Genomic DNA, 19406 nt, shown 5'->3' with positions numbered 1-19406 from the left:
GAAGATAAAGATATGTGATAGATGCACAGTAAGGAAAAATAAACGGACAACTTGATCTGAAAAGATAAAAATGTATTTTCCTTTATTAGTGTTTGATTTCAGATGATTCTAAACATTTTACATGTGAATTTGAGAGGCTAGCTCTGTCAGCCAATCAGGTATCAGTTACATCGATGCTGTCAAAACCATGGATGTATAAAGATAACTGGATACAGGAAGAGCGCCAGGCTTTGAAGCAAATTTGACATAGCAGCCAAACCGTGTAATTACAACGTCACGTGATGCACACTGGCCCAAAAAGACTTTTTCCCATAGACTTACATTGTGAAAGAGACGTCTGTAAATCAGCGGATAAATTTTTCTGAGCGTCACAACCCCCGCGAAATGACTTGTCTCACTATCAGAATTAAATCCATTCAGTCCGATCACATTTCAAAAGCCTAGAAGAGCCGCATGATTGAATTGTTTTATCCCCATTCAAGTTAGCCAGAAGGCTAAACCGGAAGTAGCCGACTCGGCCAGCGAAAGTCCCTAGTGTGCATGCTCTATGGGCCACACAATGCGGAAGATCCGGGTACTTTCATACCGGGAAGTCGATTTTTTTTGGCTTCATGCGCCACTGAGCAACTTTCATAGGCATGAACGGGGCCCCACCTCCGGTGCTGTATCCAGTTCTCTTTTTTTCTTTATCTGTATCCATGGACAAAACTTATGCCAGAGTTTCACTTCCTGTTTTGAGTCACAGCAAGGAAGAGGGTATCCACCGTGACGAGCGCTAACCATTAATCTTGGATAAAAGTCTAAAAAGGAAGTTGATTAAAGTATGCTAAATCAGCCCCGAGTACTGTGTGAGTATGACCAGAGAGTCCTGTCGTTACTGAGAAATAACCGCATTGGTGAGATATCTTTTTTTGACTGTTGTGGCGCTAGCCGCTAATGCTAGCAAATACAAGGGCAAATGCCATTTGCTTGTGCTAAAAGTGTTAGCTATGCTATTTCGAAATTGAAATATAATTTTGTACAGTGAAATACATAAACTTAGCTGATGTGTTCAATGTTAGCTCATCTGTTATACACTAAATGTTTATTGGTGTTGTTTTAAGCACATCTATCATCCACTTAATGTTTATTTGTGTTGTTTTTAGCACCTTGACCTGTGCCTTTTAACCACACTGAGCTGCACCTTTGCCTGTTGTTGACATGTTTTGTGCAGGTGACCATAGGCCGCCATTGCATGGTGCAGGGCACAAAAGCACATGTTTTTTAGTGGTGGTGTAGACATTTTATGCCAATTGCCATGTGAAGGAGGGAGTGTTTTGGTATTCTTTCTAATTGTGAGTTAAGAGGTTATTTTAGTAACCACAGCTCTATGAGAACACACGAACTTGAGACTACTATGTTGTTTATGATGGGATTTTACAATTACTAATCTTTCACTAGTTCTGATGTTATCCTTTAAGTAATATAGAGTATAATGGAAGAATTTGATGAGATGTATTCTAGCTTTTATTTTATGGTCCACTATTTCAGATTAGAAGCTTGAATGCGAGTTCTGGCCTTGCCCACTATAGGTCAGGTTTTTGGACCTACCTGGAGTTTTAGCCTGGAAACTGTTGGATGTTTGATGGCGAGCTATAACCCAATGGAGTGGAACTCGAGACTCAATTGCATGCAGAAGATTGAAATCCCGGACTCAAGGACTTTGTCTCTTTACACACAACTAACGCATTCTACAGTGCGGTAGGACGAAAAGTTGCCACTTCCAAAGTGGTACAAATAGAACTATTAGTTAGTTCTGGATGATAAGTGTGGGACAGGAGGACTTAGTTCACATCAGTGACTAAAGTGACTGAAAGGGAATAGGATCTGATTGAATCCTGAATCTAAAGACTTATTGGCCAATTAGAATTTTGTTTTTGCTTTTCAATTACCCGGGTAATAATTGTGTTTTTCATATACATTTTTCTTTTTCTACTTTTCTTCACTATTTTCCATAAAAAGGAAGAGTTGTTCTTCCAAAAGGGAGATATTGTGTCTGAGTGTTGATTCTGGTGTATTGTTTGGTCTATTCTGGCTCTGTAGGCAATCCTAGTAGCTCCTGACTTTCTAGCTATAGTAAATATCACAACTAGTATATTCCCTGCAACCACGACTATATTTCATAACTTTTAGTAAAAAGGGTTACACATGCAATGACCCGTATTTACAAAATCAGTATGTATCTTACTAAACAAAGAATTACACAGTTCACAATAAAAATGGCAGTAGAAAACAAAATGGAACTAATTTTCTATATAATTTAGACACATTGGACAAATCCACTTTTCTTCTTCTAGATGAACAAATTGTCCAGTTTCAACAGTCAGAGGTAAAATACCAGATCTCAGCTGGGCACATAGAGATCTTTGCTTTTTAGACAAATTATATACAACATAATTCTCTGTACCACATTCAGTTTTTATCATTGTAAAAACATGCAGTTTTAGTTTAGTCTATATATTGGCAGCCCATTGCCCTTTGCAAACACATAATCTCTAAACAGACCAATGTGCACACATCTTTAGACCACAAACCAATAATTTGTTTATCCCAGACAAACATTTGTCTCATCAAACTACTTTCTTCCATATCAAGTAACTGATTCCATAACAGCTCTAAACATCATCCAAAGAGCCTCACATGATCCCATCCCATGTTCCCACTATAGCCAACTTTGGTGCATATTTGTGCACACCCAGAAAATATCTCCTAGCACTGTTTTGCACTGATTCACACATAGAGATATTTCTTAGGCCCCTAACTCTGGCAGTATCATCAAGCACAGGACACACACAGGCTTGATGATTCAGCAAGAACCTTTACACTTTTTATGAATCAATCAATCAATATAGAAACTGAGATATTTATGAGTCTGCATAATTCAGCTGATGTGACCCAACTTTAAACTGGTAAGTACTGCGGTTAAATGAGGATTTTCTAAAGTGAAATATTTCAGTTTTCTTTTTGTTAATAAAGTCTCCATTTTTTACACCTCTTATTAGTGTAGGAGAGCATCTGCTGCATTTATATCTTTGGATGGTGATAGTAAAACTATGTTGTCTGCACATAGAGGAGTACTTAACACTTCCCTTCCACACATTTGCCCACAATTTAAATATTTAATTTCTTTAGCCGAATCATTTATAAAATTTGCAAACAATGTGGGGGACAAAGCACCACCTTGTTTCAACCTTGATGAGGTTGGGAACCAGTTTGTGTGAAACTCATTCAACCTTACAAACACTACGCTATGGGCTCACTGTAGAGAGCTTTTAGAGCCCTGTAAAATTTTCCATTTACCCTGTACTCAAAAGGCTAAAAGATCCCAATTGATCATATCAAAAGCCTTCTGAAAGTCAATAAAGCCTGTTGACTTGTTTTCACATATTCTATTTGTTATAATTATAGACAATACAAAGATATAATCAAGATAACGCCTTGACTTATGAAACCTATTTTGCTCTTCCACAAGTAGCCATTCTTTCTCTAGATGCAACATGAGCCTCTCATTAAGTATAGTTGAATACAGCTTGTAAACTGTGCTCATTAGGCTGATCCCTCGGGTCCTCATTTTGAGATTTTGGTACTGGATTTTTATTAGATTTAAGCCACATAGATGGTATTTTGCCAGATTCAAAACATGTTTTAAATAATTTGTTCAAAATAAAAAATATTTGAATTTCATATCTCATTTGGTATATTTTCAACTCCAGTTGCTTTCTCCAATTTTGCATAATTGATAGCCATTTGAACTTTATTATGAATAAGATCCTTATTTAAGTCCTCATTTACGCAATATTCCTCTTTTAATATTTGGCTCTATTACATTTTCCTTCAAACATACAGGAAGTCTTTATAATACGTATCATCAAAATCTAAAGTCTCACTGGAGAAGAGACTTTAAAGTCTCTCTCCCACCTATTAATTACCTCAGACAACCCAATTACATGATTGCCATCCCAGTTTTCTTCAAGTTTAACACCTGTCCTCTTTGGAAATGTCTTGAAATCTGTATCTTATAAGTTATTATATTATTACAAATAATTATCTTATGAATTTGCATCTTTTAACAAACCTGCACTGACTATTCTTGAAGGCCTCTAAGAATTTCTTTCTTTCCATGTGATTACTTGAGCAACTCAGACACATATTTTCAACTTCATGCATAGACTGCCAGAATTCTTATTCCAACAAGGTTTCTTATTAAATAACTTCCTTTTAGGATAATGGTTATCTCCAGCTTTATTATCAACTTCTATTTCTACTTTAATCAATTTGCAAAAACTACCATACCAGTTATCTAGATTTTCTTGTTCTCTAGAACTGAATTGTTAATCATTCTTCATTCTCAAAAAAATTGATTGCTGTAAACCAGAAGATAAGAAGTTAGCTGGTAAAGTCCTGCTGACTATCTTTTTTTGTGGGAGAAATTAGGAGACTCTCCTGAAGAACTGCATAATAATGAGCCTCAGTCTTTATTAAAAAAATTAACAACAATAAAGAATGATCTGGAATTCTACATCTTTCTCCAATTAATCAATTCTCCACACAGTTTGCAAATTTAATTAATTGATTTGGGGCTAATACTTCAAAGGAGTCACAAGTTTGTCTGCAGTCATATGGTACAAGTAAAGAGTCAACCACAGCTTTACCCTTGACAGATACAGATGTATAATTAGCATTCAGAGGGCATATCCTTCCATTAACAATTCATAACTTTGATTCTTTTAAAAAATTCAATCATTGATTCTCCATGCTTGTTTACAGAAACATCCAAGGAGGCTCTAGGGGGCATCTCATCCACTTCTATCGTCATCAAAAGCACCTTTCTGCTGTTGATACCTCCATAAACAAAAATTGCCTTAACTCCTGAACATAAATAAACTTGACTCAAAAGAAGATTCAAGAAAAACGAGGCATCCTTTCCCCATACTGACATTACAGGTGGCAGGTAGCAGGTGAAAACAACCAATGTATATCTGACTTTAAATGCAGAAATTTCAAACCTAGAATATCATCCACCTTTTTATCTATAACGTTGATTCTCTACAGCTTCAACAGATCATTCTTAACACAAAAGCCAACCCCCCTGAGCCTTTTACTCTATTATAACCAAACCATGTAACCTTCCAGGTCGATTACTTCATCATCAGACAGATGCGTCTTGTTCAGCAAAATTATGTCAAGTTTCAAAGTATCGATTGTTGTATTGATCATATTCCTTTAGTTTCTGCTTCCCTCTCAATAAGGCAACTTTATCTCAGACTGAGGCCAGCTGGATCCTGACTGGGCCCGGACCACAACCTAATGGCTCCAGCCTCTCCACTGCAGCCAGGCTGGGCATGGGGTTGAAAGGCAGGCCAAAAACCATTTTGGTGGTTTCTGGATTGAAGTCTGTTGTAGTTTTTTTTTTCCTGATGTTTTGCTCCATCTGCTCAATGCGAGCCGTCAATATTCCAATTTAAACATCCAAACTGTTCTGCATCTCCTTTTTTTTTTATTCTCGATTTCCATTTTAAGAACATCTTGATTCTGTTGAAACTGTCAAATTTAGCTACTGTCAATGTTTTTGTCCAAGGATAAATGTAACTTCTAATCTTTTCATCAAGCATCCTCTCCAGGATATCATTCATTCCAGCAATGTGCTTATTTAATTTTCTTAATTCTGACTCTCATTTGATTCCACGTTTTTTGTCAGTGTTGCTTGGCAGGGTCTCCCCACTTTTCTCATTCATTGTGGCTTTGTAATTGCAGATTCTTCAACAAATGAATTGTGCAGGATAAAATTGTCCTTCTGGGAACTAATTTAATTGTATGAAAAAGGTGTGTTCACACTCCTTTTGTGGAGCAGCAGGGACATGTCAGCTGCAAAGTCCCCATGTCTCCATCTCTAATTGGAGCATATCCCTCTGCCCTGTACCTATCACACTATGGGAGAGGCAGGATGCTGTGCTAATGGATAGCCCCCCTGTGGAGTGCTTGTCCTTGATGTGCTGGGTTGACGGTGGCCCACGCTGAGGGTAGACTGCAGATTAGAGGCAAATCAGAAGATTTGTTTGTCCTCTCCAAGCAGGGCGGGACATTCAAGGAGAGAGACCAGCCATGGCTGTGATGGAGTGGGTTGGACCTGTGCGACAGATGTGTGTTAGTATGACTGATGTGTTCTGGGTGAGCAGGCTGCGCTGGGTCAGCGACACCTGGAGAACGAACATAAGCCTGTCCAAGAAATGCCTGGGCATACTGATGCTGTGTTTGTTTCAATCAGAGTCCACATGGCAAAACGCTGAGCCAAAGGTAACTTTTTGTGATAACACCTTCGGTGAAGATTTAGGAGAAGATAACGATGTTGTAATTACCTGTGCTAAATTGGAACTGTGGATGCTCAATGAGCTATAAACAAGGTTACTCTGGTCCCCTTGGGGTAATTGTTTCAAAAGCCTGCAACAGTCTGGTCCAGTGATGGCGAAATTGGAAGGGGTGGTATCCTGTAATTTCTCAGACCACTGAAGCATGTCCTGTGTGTGGGCTGAAACTCAGGCTGATTTGAAATGGAAGCATAACTTTTTGTTCCCTCTTACTGTAAGAGTCAAAGTCATTGGTCTCAATCAGCTTTTAACCTAGATATGATAGGGGCCTGTGGGTCATTGGGCACCACCTGCACCGCTTTTTACATTTCAGTGAATATGCCAATTCTTTATTACAGAATATTTCTTCAGTCATGACCAGAGTGCTTCTATGAAAATCGTGTTGTATTAGGATTTGTGCACAGGTGGTTAAATCTACGTTCCACCTGGTATAAATACCTCGGATGAACAGAAATACATCCTATTTGATGCTCCTTGCAGATGGGCCGTCTGTTAATATTAGCATAATGGAATTCAGAGCACACCCACAGAAATTCACTAATTCATCACAGCATTGGGCCAAGCTAAATAATGCTGTGGCCCTTGAGCTTTGAAAGGGCGACGTGTTTCCAAATATTAAAGCAGATTGACTGTTTACAACCAAAACAAGTGCTGGACTTAATTGTTGAATCTTAATACAAGCAGGCACAGCATTGCATGGTGAGATGTCATGTCTGCCATGCAGGCGCGACCATAGGAAAGCTGCGGACTGATTGGTTATCCCTCTGATCCTGCTAGCTTACTCCTCAGCCCACATCACACCATGTAACTGAAATTCACAGCCATGGCCTTGCTGCTGTGATCTCTCTCTCTGATTAATCCTTCTCTGCATTTTGTCTTTTGTATCTGGTGGAGTAGCAGAGCTCACTTTAATGCATGCATGTCTGGAAGAGTCACTGCTAGTTTTATCAAAGTTTGATTATAATACAGTCACCCTCTTTTGAATGTACCCACTGAACACTGTGCTGTCTCTAAGACTGAAAGATGAGAGGAATCACAATAAACATGCTGCAGCAAATTGATGCAGGGAATGTAATTTTTGACTGCTGTATGAGAAAATGGAGTGGAATGTATCATTGCTGTGTGAGCAAAGTCACAAGATGTACATAGATTAAAACACCCACACAGATGGACACACACACATACATGTTTTTTTTTTCATCGGGATTGCTACAAAATGCATGCGTTGCAGGCACTCTGTCTTCTCTGCCTGCTCCCAGCCATGATTAATAATGTGTTGCTTACATTATTTAGAACCTTTAAACTGCATGCCTCTTTATTAGCATGCATATTACATTATCATATAGTTTCAGGCCACATTAGTGTCATGTAGGCCCATCATGGTTCCACATGAATTTAATTAAGCATGTTGTCTTTAGTGTGTGGGAGATTGCTGCAGGCTGCTCATGAGGACATCATGTCCAGGAATGTCATTAACGTTTTATATGCATTGGACATCCCACATCACCATCAGATACATACAGTAGAGCTGTCATCACTCAAGGGTGAAAAGATAAAGATGAAAGCATGGAAAGATCGACTTATTGGAAAGTTCGGAGGACAACCCGGCTGGCAGAAATGATCATGATAGTGATTATTACAAGATATCAATCCATGAACATTTAATGAAAGCCAGCTCTGTTCCATATCCAGGGTACTGTTATAACTCTATTAAATATCACATGGTGACATTTACATAAAGGATATAAGACGACCCTGTGCCTATGGAAAACATTAAATGTAATTTCAATGACCATATGAATTACAGGGATTTTTCCATATAGAATTCCTGATTTTGACAGGTGTACTCCAGCACCTAGTGATTCATGGTTGGGTGTGGTTACAGGTGCAACAGAGCATACTTCTGACCACATCCAACCACACCGACTGGTGACGCCTGGTGTGGTCAGAGGTGAAACAGCCGGGGCGGTCAAACACTGCTCTTCAGCCTGGTGTAGGGCCTCCATCCCATCCAAGATAGTGACTGAGACTGCATGTTCTTTGTTCTGCAAGTTGAACTCAGTCCCCCAGAATCCTTCACGTTTCCCACAATCCTCCAGGTATTTCACACCTGGATGTTAACTCCACCCATGGATCCAATGTCCAGTTAGCATTGGTCACTGTGGCCTGTGACCTATGACATCATTGTATCAATAAAAGCAGTGAACACACATTCCTCTTTCTCTCTGGGCTGCAAAGGTACAAAGATCTCTTTGTATTTCTTACCTTTACCAGTTGACCACATTGGATACACAGAGACGTGCTCCTGTCTAGCTGATGAGCCAGGACAAACGGGATCACACACTCCACCACACCGCTGGATCTGCTCAAGGCCATTCAGTGAAAAGGACGGACACACACATTTGGTCGCTTACTAAGACAATCATCACGTAAGACTGACAGGCAAAGTTAGCTACAAGATTGTGTCTTGTTTAGATGCTAAATGCTTGTGTTTTGACTGTATGCTTTGTAGGAACCCCTGTTTGCTAATCCAATCTTTTTTTACTGGTTAGTTACAAGTTAGACTTGCATGTGTTTCTAAAGTTCTGAAACAGTTATTTGACTTCATAAGTTAAGTTATGAGCAGTTCTTGATGTCATTTAAATACTGCTAAATACTATTTATACCCAAATATTTATTCATCATTCATTTCTTATAGGGAACTTAAGTATCCACTTGCCCATGAACAAAACTTTTGACACTTTTGCATGTTTAGCTGGCCTGCTGTACAATCACTAAAAGACTAACTGTTATTCTAGATATTAATTAACTGAAAGTGTAACAACTGAACAGTTTCTCAATTATCCCTATAAATAAAGACAAATTACAAAGTTCTTTCAAGGATCCTTCCAATAAATTCACAGTTACATGCCAGATCCTTTCTAGGAAATTATGTGACCCCATAAAATAAAGTGTTACCAAATTAATAATGGATCAGATGAGCACATGTCATGTGAAAGGTGTCCCACAGAGAATTATCACCCGATTCTACAGTTCTCCTGAGCTCCACATAAAGTTTTAGTGTCGTTAAGCTCATTCTTTTGGTTTTACAGCACAATACTAGATTACTACTTCCTGCTACATGCTCAGCCCAAGTTCACAAAGTAGCGGGTGAACAGAGTGGAGCAGCTAAAGATATTTTCCAGGTGGTCTGAAACGTCTTCAAATGATTGCTAATGTTTATCTGTGTCTTCTGAATGTGTAAATAGGCAACAGTTTGCTAACACGTTCGTCATATCAACTTTAAAACATGATGTCAGTGTTTTGTTAACAGCTTGTTCCGTTGCCTCCAAGTGGCCTAAAGTCAATAAATACTGCCTCAAGTATCAGTAATAATTCAGTTTCAGAATGGAGATAAGATGTTGTCATATTTTGTCTTAGCAATGCCACTGTTTATCCTCTCATAGTAGCCGACTTTGTAAACCATAATAACATGGATTATTTGGTAATATGATGTGGATCAACCTTGAAATTCATTTACAGCATCAGAAGCCTCATTGCCATGTGCATATATTGACCCTCTCTCTATAACCAGTATTTAAAGGAACTGTTTTGTTTTTTTTTTACTTGACAGAGGAGGGGTTAGGGAGAGCTTACAATTACGCTATTATTCCCATTGTGTCCTGTTAGGCTAAATACTTCAAATCCAGCAGAAAAGACATGAATTAATCTGGTTCATTTGAATGGGATAATAAACCCTGTGTAATAAGCATTATATGGAAGTGAGTGGCAGCTTGTCTCTTGGCCTCTAGGTGTGTGTTAGAGAGAGAAAGAAAGCGAGGAGCAACATATGTGCTTTTGTGTTGATGTGTATGCCCATGTGTGCGTGTGTTCTGTTTATGTGTTTATGGATTTGTGACTCCAATGGGGGGTGGGGTGTGGAGTTGGGATGGGGGGTGGGGGGGGGATACAATTTTGTCTGTTGTGATCCAGTCCCAGCTGTGTCTCATTAACTGCTGTCATTTTAATCCTCTTAGTCAAATCCCATAATTTTGTCCATCAACAAAAACATAAGCAACAGGGCAATGATTAAGCTACCCAGTTTCAGCCATTCACAATGGAAGAAGTCTAGATGGAGTCAACACTAGTTCAGTCACATCCACCCTGGTGTTATGTAAAACAATCGGGAGGCCTTTGCTTTAAATTTTCATAGACTACTTGGTGCAAAGCTACTGTTAATCTGGTTTGGACTCTGCAGAATTCTGGGAGCTGAAAGGATTTGTTGTTTATAGCTTTACTCTGTTCATCTGTGGATTCTCTAGGGAGGATGAGCAGTTCGGTTACATTACGTATACTCTGGATTCCTGCAGTCAAATTCTAGTTTACCCATGTGAATTTATTTGAAAATGTATGACTGATTCAGTCTCTGCCTCCCTGTGGCCCGACAGTCCTCTCCCCTCTGTGATGAAAGCTATTTTCTTCTCTTTCCCCACACTGACAGCTGGTGTGTGCTCTTCACCAGCAACACTTCAGCTCCGACCAGCTCTATGTATAGATCGCCGTCATTGAAAAAACCTATTTCTGTGGCTCTTGCTGCTATGAATATATGTGCGACATTCTGCCGTGCTTTATTTCCACTGCTATTGCCTCTTTCTCTCTAAATGAGTTCAATAATGCTGCAATGCGCAAGCTCTTCAGGGTACATAAAATCCAACTTCTTTCGTGATGAGAAACTGGACATGATTGTCCAAATGTCAAGCTGTCCCCCGAGAGGCATTGTAATGTACACAGAGCTTGTGGTTGGTTTTAATTGTGACATTTATGAGATGTGGGAGAGCAACATTTGTGCTCCCCTTCTCCTGTGCCAAAGCTACCCAGAGGATTCTTTTTTTTCCAGGAGATTGAATCGTCCATTAATTGTGGGTACAACTGGTGAATCCATCTGTCAGGTAGTATTTTCCCAAGCTGCAAATTAGTTTCCCTGGAAGCTGTTAGACTAGCTACGAGAGGGTTGCAGTATGTCTCTGCCCAGTGTATGGTAATACCACATTGTGTTCCCATAGCTTCCCATGATGCCTATAAAGTTCAAATCAACACATTGCAATTACCATCTATTCCTCAGTGTACAGCCGCCCGTAGTGGCTGCTTCCACCAGGAGAGTTAGGACAAGCTTCACTGCTTTATTCTCCCGTATGTCATCCTGGGCTGAAAAAGAAGATTAAATTGGTTCTGCTCAACTATTTGCTGTCAGCTAAAAGTAGATGGTTCAGCCTCAGAGAAAAAGGTATCCTGCAAATCTGCGACCAAACACTCACTCAAACAGAAAATGGAGGTGTGCACGCACAAATGCACGCTGATGCAGTTGCACACGCACTGCCTCGCACTCGTACACAAATAAACCAAAGAAATTCAATGGCAGATTCAGAAATGCACAAAAAAAGCATTCATGGAGAGATGCTTGCACATACTCATACACAAACATGAAAACACACACTCAGTAAACAGGCGCACAGTAAAACACACGGACCACACAGTTAAACATTAGTGGCATGTCAGAAGTCTGTCATCTCTTGTTTGGAAGATGTGAAGGCGTAGGCCGGATTTGTGACCTTTGTTGTGACTGTGAGGCGTGTTTCTCCCTCTTTGGAGAAGATGATTAATTTCTGTTATTTACATTACTGCCCTGAAGGCTCCTCAATAGGCCTCACACATTTGTCATTTCCACTGCACTGTTTTTCAAATGGAAATGAAATAGATTGTGCAGCCTCCTGGGTCTGCCTCGCCAAGACTCTTTTAAACAGAGAAGGCGCTGGAAAAAACTGTATTTGCTAATAATAAAACAGCCGTGTCAACATGGCGCTGCAGCAGTCACACAGTGCAAAGTCTTTTGGCTCCAGTAAACAATAATATAATCTTGAGGGCTATGAGGTGCTACGCGCTCACCATTCTCACACAGCTCTTGCTTAATTAGAGCTGTGATTGGATAGGCACAGTCCACAAACCAGCCATAACATTGGTTCAATCCAGCTATGGATCTGCACTGCTTTTTTAACACTGGTTTATAGCCTGCAGGAACCATGACATCCCCAGATGTCTGTCTGTGTATACGCACACACATACAGCAAGCACATACACATCTTAGTGAAACACCTAGTGAATTTATGTTCACCCTGTTCTCACTTCCTCTTCTTCGTCTCTTCCAACAGTTCAGGGCTTATTTCTTTCACCTCCTGGGAGTGTGGTGATGGAGTAAAAAGTGAGAGGAAGAAACAGGGAGTTAAAGGGAAAGTGAGAAAGACTTGAAGGAGTCCTGAGAGCGTCGTTGCGTTATGGAAAATGCTGCTGCTAATCCTCTGAGTGTCACTGCACTCATATCCTAAATAAGAACCTTATTTGTACGGTAAGTACAGACACTTCCCAAGATGTGACTATCTCTGTCCCTCCCTCCCTCCCTCCGCTCATGCAGCATTGGAAGAGCAAAAAAAACAAAAAAAAAAAACAATCAACTGCATGAGCCTTGCTTCATCATGACCATCATTAGCTTTCACCAACACAATTAGACTTTTCTATTACAAGAAAAACAGAAGCACAAAGTCACTGTTTTCATCATTAGGGCTCACTAAATTTCATTGAAATGGTCTGATTGGAAAACAGCAGACTCTGATGAGCCATAAATGAGTTATGGTCATTTATGCTAATGAAAGCAACACACTACACACACCTCGTTCTATGTTAAACAAACACTTTATTTTCCCAATGAGAAGGGCTGGCATTTGTTCCCGGGGGTTGTATTACTACAGCTGGCCTACAGCTATGATCATAACTTAACGTCTCCATAATGGGCTTGGCCCTCTGAGCAAGCTGACCTGTTAGGCCTGGGACTGCTTGACAGCGGTAATTACACATTTGAGCCATTTAAATAGGCATGATTAGCCAGTAACAAGCTGAAAGAGTGAAAGGAGGTGATTAGACAACTGCGTGCTGATTCATCCGCTAGTGGGAAAAACCAAACCGCCACAGGTGAATATTTGTGTTGCTTTATGCAGTAATAGTTGCTCTAACGATGTTTATACTCGCCTAACCATAATGAGAATCTTAAAATGTAATAAAATGTGGTTTTACTACTATAATTCAGACAGAAGGCACACCAAGGCACAGTGAAATGGAAATGCTTTCATGTTGCTGTGTCTATTCAGGCGGACCAGAAAGTCGAAATCTATTTAATATCAGTGGTTCAGTTTGGGTCTGTCACCTTGGGTTTATTTCAGTCTCTTGTTTAATTTAACCACATGCTTGTGTTGTCAGCGTAGCCCCTGAGCTACGCTCAAAGTCCTAGCATTGCCCTCTGGCATTTTTTTCCTTTGCAGATAAAGAAACACATGGCTTCGCATATCAAAATATTGTACTTTAATGTGGCAGGTTTATTTATAGAACGAAGGATTTATAATTATTTTAGCATCAAAAGACGCAGTGGATTGTGTCATTCTAAAGCTCGTATGTACTGCTTGCCATCATCTGACAAGCAGCTCCAGGCGCTTCACTGTGTAATGTAAGCAAGCGTCCAATTCTGACTGTGTTTCCTGAGATTTCAATGGTGCTCTGTGTCCAAAGTTTTTTCACTTAGTTATTCATGAGCGTAAACAAACAAACACATACATTTTGCAACCACTTTTACAGCCATCACAGTTGCTCCTGCGGGTGCACAAATCTTTAATTACTCATGAAACATACATTAAAACTTTTATGGATTAACTTTTAACAAGTATTTCTCTAATCATTTTAAAGGGAATTGAATGCTTTACACTAGCAGTACCCAAGAAAAAAAGAGGTGCAGAAAAACAGCCACGTGACATTTTGAATGCTTTGGGTGACTGCTCTGTTCTCTTGCAGGCTGAATATGATCAAATGTTACATTAAGTAGAACATGACATCAAATTAGACTCAGTGATTAGTGGCCTTAGTGTAGGTCAGTAATAAAGCAGGACACATCTTCAGTAAATGCCCACAAATGCACATACCCATGCCCAAACACACGTTCGATAATGATCCTTCACTCAACTTGAAAAACTTGTACAGCAGCAGGCCATTTCCAGCAGCCATTGCCATTAATAACATATTAACGATGTATGTCTGCTTTGAAATTATAATATTTTTGCAGGGGCTCAATTTGAAATCCATCACGGGTGTGGGGGGCTCATTACTAGTAGCCTATGTAGCCGAGGAATTATCGGAACAAGGCCCTTCGCTCCCTGTCTGCCATTACAACACTGTCAGATGTGCTTTGGCTAGGGGGGCTGTTAAAGGGAGCACAGGGACTTATCTGCTCAGCTGTAAAATGATTTTCTGTCTCTTCAAGAGATACCGGGAATGTGTGTGGGGGGGTATCAGTGATCTGAGAGTAATTAAGATATGGGCTCACATCACACAAGGGCTTTGCACGTGAGAGACGAGCAGATAAAATTGAACGTGAAATAGTTGAGTTTAAAGGGGGACTTTGATTAATTACAAAACTCTCAAAGGACGGTCCACCCCCTCTTAAATTGAACTGCCATCCAAGAGCAGCTGCTCTGGAGCTGATGACCTCAACACCTCCCCTTTATCTTTAATAGGCAGGTTATCTCGTTATTTATTGCAGCTCACCCGTTCATTTGCTATATTGCTCTTTCTGCAAGACTGAAATACATCATTATCTTTGTATCAAGCTGTTCCATGTAAAGATTTTCTTAAAAGGGTAAGACAATTGGATGCTCAGTGGAATTTCAATTGAGTTTATGACACATAGCCTATCTATACCTGTCTTCACTTTCAGTGTGTACACTTCCACAGCTAAAGGTGCTGATTACAAAGTTTTCTTGTTAATATATCACTCTGAAAATAGCTGCTGATGTCATTCTAATACCTCAATATAGTAGTTTGGAAAATATGCTGGTGGGTAGATAGATGAGAAAATCAATACCACTTTCATATTTGTCTGTTAAAGATCAATTTACAGCCAGCAGACGGTTAGCTTAGCTTAGCACAAACACTGGAAACGGGCTAACAGCTAGCCTTTCTGTGTCCAACAGTAAACAAAATCAATCTATCTAAAGCTCACTAAACATATCTTGTTTGTTTAATCCATATAAAAGCTCAATTGTAAAAATGAAATTTCATCGTTTGAGAGGGTTATGTGTTGGACTATTCCTTTGCTCTCAACAGTTGCCATGCAACCAGTGGAGACTCCAGGAAGTTACTGCTCCCAGCCAAGATATAGTCCCTGATGCAAAACGTTGTTTTTACACTTTGATTTTTGTACAGATTAAACAAATGAGATATCATGAGTTCATTAGTGAGCTTTAGAGGTGCAGCAGATTTTCTTACCTTGGGACAGAGGCAGGCTAGCTGTTTCCCCGTTTCCAGTCTTTATGCTAGGTTAAGCTAACCAGCTGAGCTAACAGACAAATGTGATAGTGGTGTCAATCTACTCATCTAACTCTCTGCCAGAAACACTGCCAACTATTCCCTTAACTGTTGCACACATGTCCCATAAGTGATGCAATGTGCATTCATTTGGTCAAGTTTAGTATTGCTTGTGTTCAATTTCCTGTAGAAAATAATTGTTCATTTAGTATGTGGTGACACATGTGGTTACACAACAAAAGCAGTGGGAAGTAAATGTGGAAATAATGAAATATTCTAAGAGAAGCAGCTCGCACTGAGCTTTTTTTTACGGATTGAGCACCATGTCCATTCCCTGTCATCGCCTCTCTGTCCATATAATTTCCTGTGACTGTGTTGTGCGGTTTCTAGTAAAGCAGAAATGATCTTACAAAAGCAGCTCAAAGGAGCTTTAGATTAAAGTGCTGATGCTTATCGCAGTTTACTGATATGATGTATTTAGAGAAAGCCCTCCTTCATTTAGACTTCCTCCAAGCTGTGATGCTTATGATTGATAAAACTTTCAAAGGGAGAAAATTGAATTGCCTCCCCCTAGCAGGGTTAAGAGGCCACACTTATATACACCCCACAAAGTGTTCAGTTTGCTTTTCAACCCCTGTCTCCCTGGGCCTCTGGACTACATCACAAGATATGTGGTTCGATGATAAATCTCAACTCACTGGTTTTTCCACTGAATACTATTCACAGATGACTGACGATTCCTTCAAATGGGACGAAAGCATGCATACAAGAAAAAAAGGAGGGGAAACGAGACAGAGAGTAGAAGAGAAACAAATTTTGCAGCCCAGATAAAGAGGAGGTGGAAGAGCTGTGTGCTGTGCCTTCTTGATGATATTTCACCCTGAACAAACAAGCTGAGGCTCACAGAGAGAGGAAAGCATCGATTTACCTGGCTCCAATCATAATACATCCACTTTTCCCCAAGTTTACTTTCTGGCATTCTATCAGGACTTTATAAATTATTTTGGGTGACAAATCGATCTGTTTCTTTGCCCCTCTCTCTCTGCTGAGTGAAGGGAAAGTTGATTGCGAGCAGTGTGTGTGTATGTGCATGCTTATGTAAATGTGTGCTTATCTGTGTACGCGTCTGTGTCTGGATACACCCTTATGAGTGTTTGTGTGTTGTCTGCATCATCTGCCATCTGGCCTCAAAGTACAGGGGCCACATGGTGGGAAAGCAAATGTCACTGGTCAGGCCAGCCAATGCCAAGTCCTGACAAATGACGTCAGGAGAAGCCCACACTGTCACTGCCCAAACAAACAACCCTGCCACCGAGTCCGATTCCCTCCTGACCCTTGCCTCACTGTCAATTGCTTATAATGATGGCGATGGCGATCTAGGAATTAAAGCTTATCCTAGCATAACACTCAGAGACAGTCCCTCTGGAGACGAGCTGGATGACTAAAAAAACAGAATAATATATCTTTAGGGATTAGAGAGAAGTTTAGGGAGTGTGGAGAAACCAGTGATGACCTAAACTTGAGAGTATATTTGAATGGTCACCCTAGCAGGGTTCATCTGAAAAGAAACAACAGAAAGCAGAAAGCAGATCCAAAAAAATAGATTAAACATCGACATCTGAGCCAACTGAGAGATTTAAGTATCAATCAGCTGAAGTGCCAATGAAATTCTGAACACAATCCAGTGAAACAGTACCTCACATCTGCCAAACAAATATGATTTCAATGTTGAGGCAGATTAGATCATATTTTTTCTATCTTGGATGCAATTCCATGTGCCCCTACATAACCATCACACAAATTTATGTGCATCAGTGATGGGCAATGAACTCTGAATACGCTGGTGAATGTCAGATCTAATCTTGAGCTGAACACTACTGCTAATTTCTGTCTTTTCTTAGCCATCACTTCAGTGCACAGAAGCAGCTGGCACATAAAGGTTTCAACACTTGCCACAGCTGAAAAAAAAGCTTAATTTCAATTTTGGGCTGTGTCTGCACACAAAGTGTGAACCTGTTATAAGCCATGTGTTCAAATGTTCACATAGCGTGTGCTCAGCACCTCTGCAATGGGGATTGTGTTCAACAGATGAGGCGGGTAAACAATGCGATGTCCTTGGAAAAGAATTACTATTTCAATGAGGGTTTGCTAGTCAGGCGCCATGCTGTCTTTGGTTTTTAATTACACACTGTGAGACAAACCCACATCTGTATTTTCTTGCACGGCTTCAAGGCCAAAGGAAATACTACAACTTTGAACTGACAGGGCAAGGTGAAGGAAAGGGTAGTTCAGTTTTACTTTCATGGCCGCGCTTTACATTTTCCAGCTGATGTGCCCTAGAGCAGCGGTAGTTAAGGGACTCATGACTGATTGTGCAGTGATACTGTACTCGAGGTGTTCTCAAAACCCGAGACACATGCTGCAGTGTATGTGCTTTAGCTATAGGCACAAGCACTCACAGTGACAGACACCTCCCTTTCTTTTCTAATCCCTTCTACACCTCTTCACCAGATGACGAGAGCTACTTTCCCTATAGAGACGGTGAGAAGGAGCTAGGTGAAAAAAAAAATTAAAATGTGCTAGTGGGTGGAACACTTATCTCCCTATCTCATTGTTTCCCTGTATAGAAATGATAGAATAATTTAATGAGTAAAGCCATATTTAAAGACCAGTTTTGTGTTTTTGCCAGCCTGTAATGGCAGTAGTTACATAGGCTTTGTCTTTAGTGCCAGCAGAAAGTGAAGTCACAAAAATTAATATGCTTTTAAAGCTAAAATATACAGGTAGCATTACGAGTGCTGTGAACCAAACATACCCATATGGCCTATTTGTAGCTTTCTGACAACCAGCAGTTGTTAAATTACAGATTATCCCAGCAATCCTGACAGGGAAAAAAACTAGTCATACTGTCCTAAAGCACAAATATCAGCCTCCCACTCCCGGCAACTCCCTTCCCTGCAGTACATAGCACGAAAACATGTACACACATATAAATAGCTTCACACATGAGCACATGCTTGTGTACACATACACACACGGACACAGAGACACAGACACAAGCACACCAGCTGCCATATGCAATAAAGAACCAAGAAGACCTACTCTATTTTACACATCCGCAGGGGGTCAATAACTCATTAGAGCTGAGGAAAGGCAGAGGCAGCTGAGGGAGGTGACGTGGTGGGAGATGGGCTGTGTGGCTGTGGGCTGTTCACCTGAGGATATCAGCATGTCATTGTGTCCAGAGGTCATGAGGACGATTCATGACTTCATTAGCAGCATGTCATAAAACATGCCAGGGTGTTTCCAGGCCTGAAATAGGGTACTATGTGTAATTTGCCTGTTTTATTCATTCTCTAACCTTTTTCTCCCTTTCTGGGATTTTTACTGCTCATCCTATTGGCTTTTTATTTATTATCCTTTTATCGTTTGTCATGAACTTTGCATCTCGTTGAAATGCTCCATAAAAATAAAGTTTATTATGAGGTTAAAATAGACCACTGTCCCTCTACTAACCCAGCGGCATTGTAGGCATCGAAGCAAATATTTGTACTGTAGATGATTCACTCTGTTCTCTTGTTATTTCTGGCTTAAACTTACAAAATCGCTTCAATAGTTTCAAAT

The 19406-nt window shown here is 40.1% G+C and overlaps 1 long non-coding RNA gene across 1 annotated transcript; it reads left to right on the top strand.

Annotated features, from left to right (window-relative positions):
- The first annotated feature begins 660 nt into the window (after positions 1–660).
- Positions 661–9277, top strand: LOC122986119. Its single transcript, XR_006404240.1, has 3 exons — positions 661–848; positions 8290–8503; positions 8679–9277. It is a non-coding gene; the product is annotated as an uncharacterized LOC122986119 (long non-coding RNA).
- The last annotated feature ends 10129 nt before the right edge of the window (positions 9278–19406 follow it).

This window comes from Thunnus albacares, chromosome 7 (genome assembly GCF_914725855.1).
Source record: "Thunnus albacares chromosome 7, fThuAlb1.1, whole genome shotgun sequence".
NCBI lineage: Eukaryota > Metazoa > Chordata > Actinopteri > Scombriformes > Scombridae > Thunnus > Thunnus albacares.
This window is presented reverse-complemented; position numbering and strand designations above follow the sequence as displayed.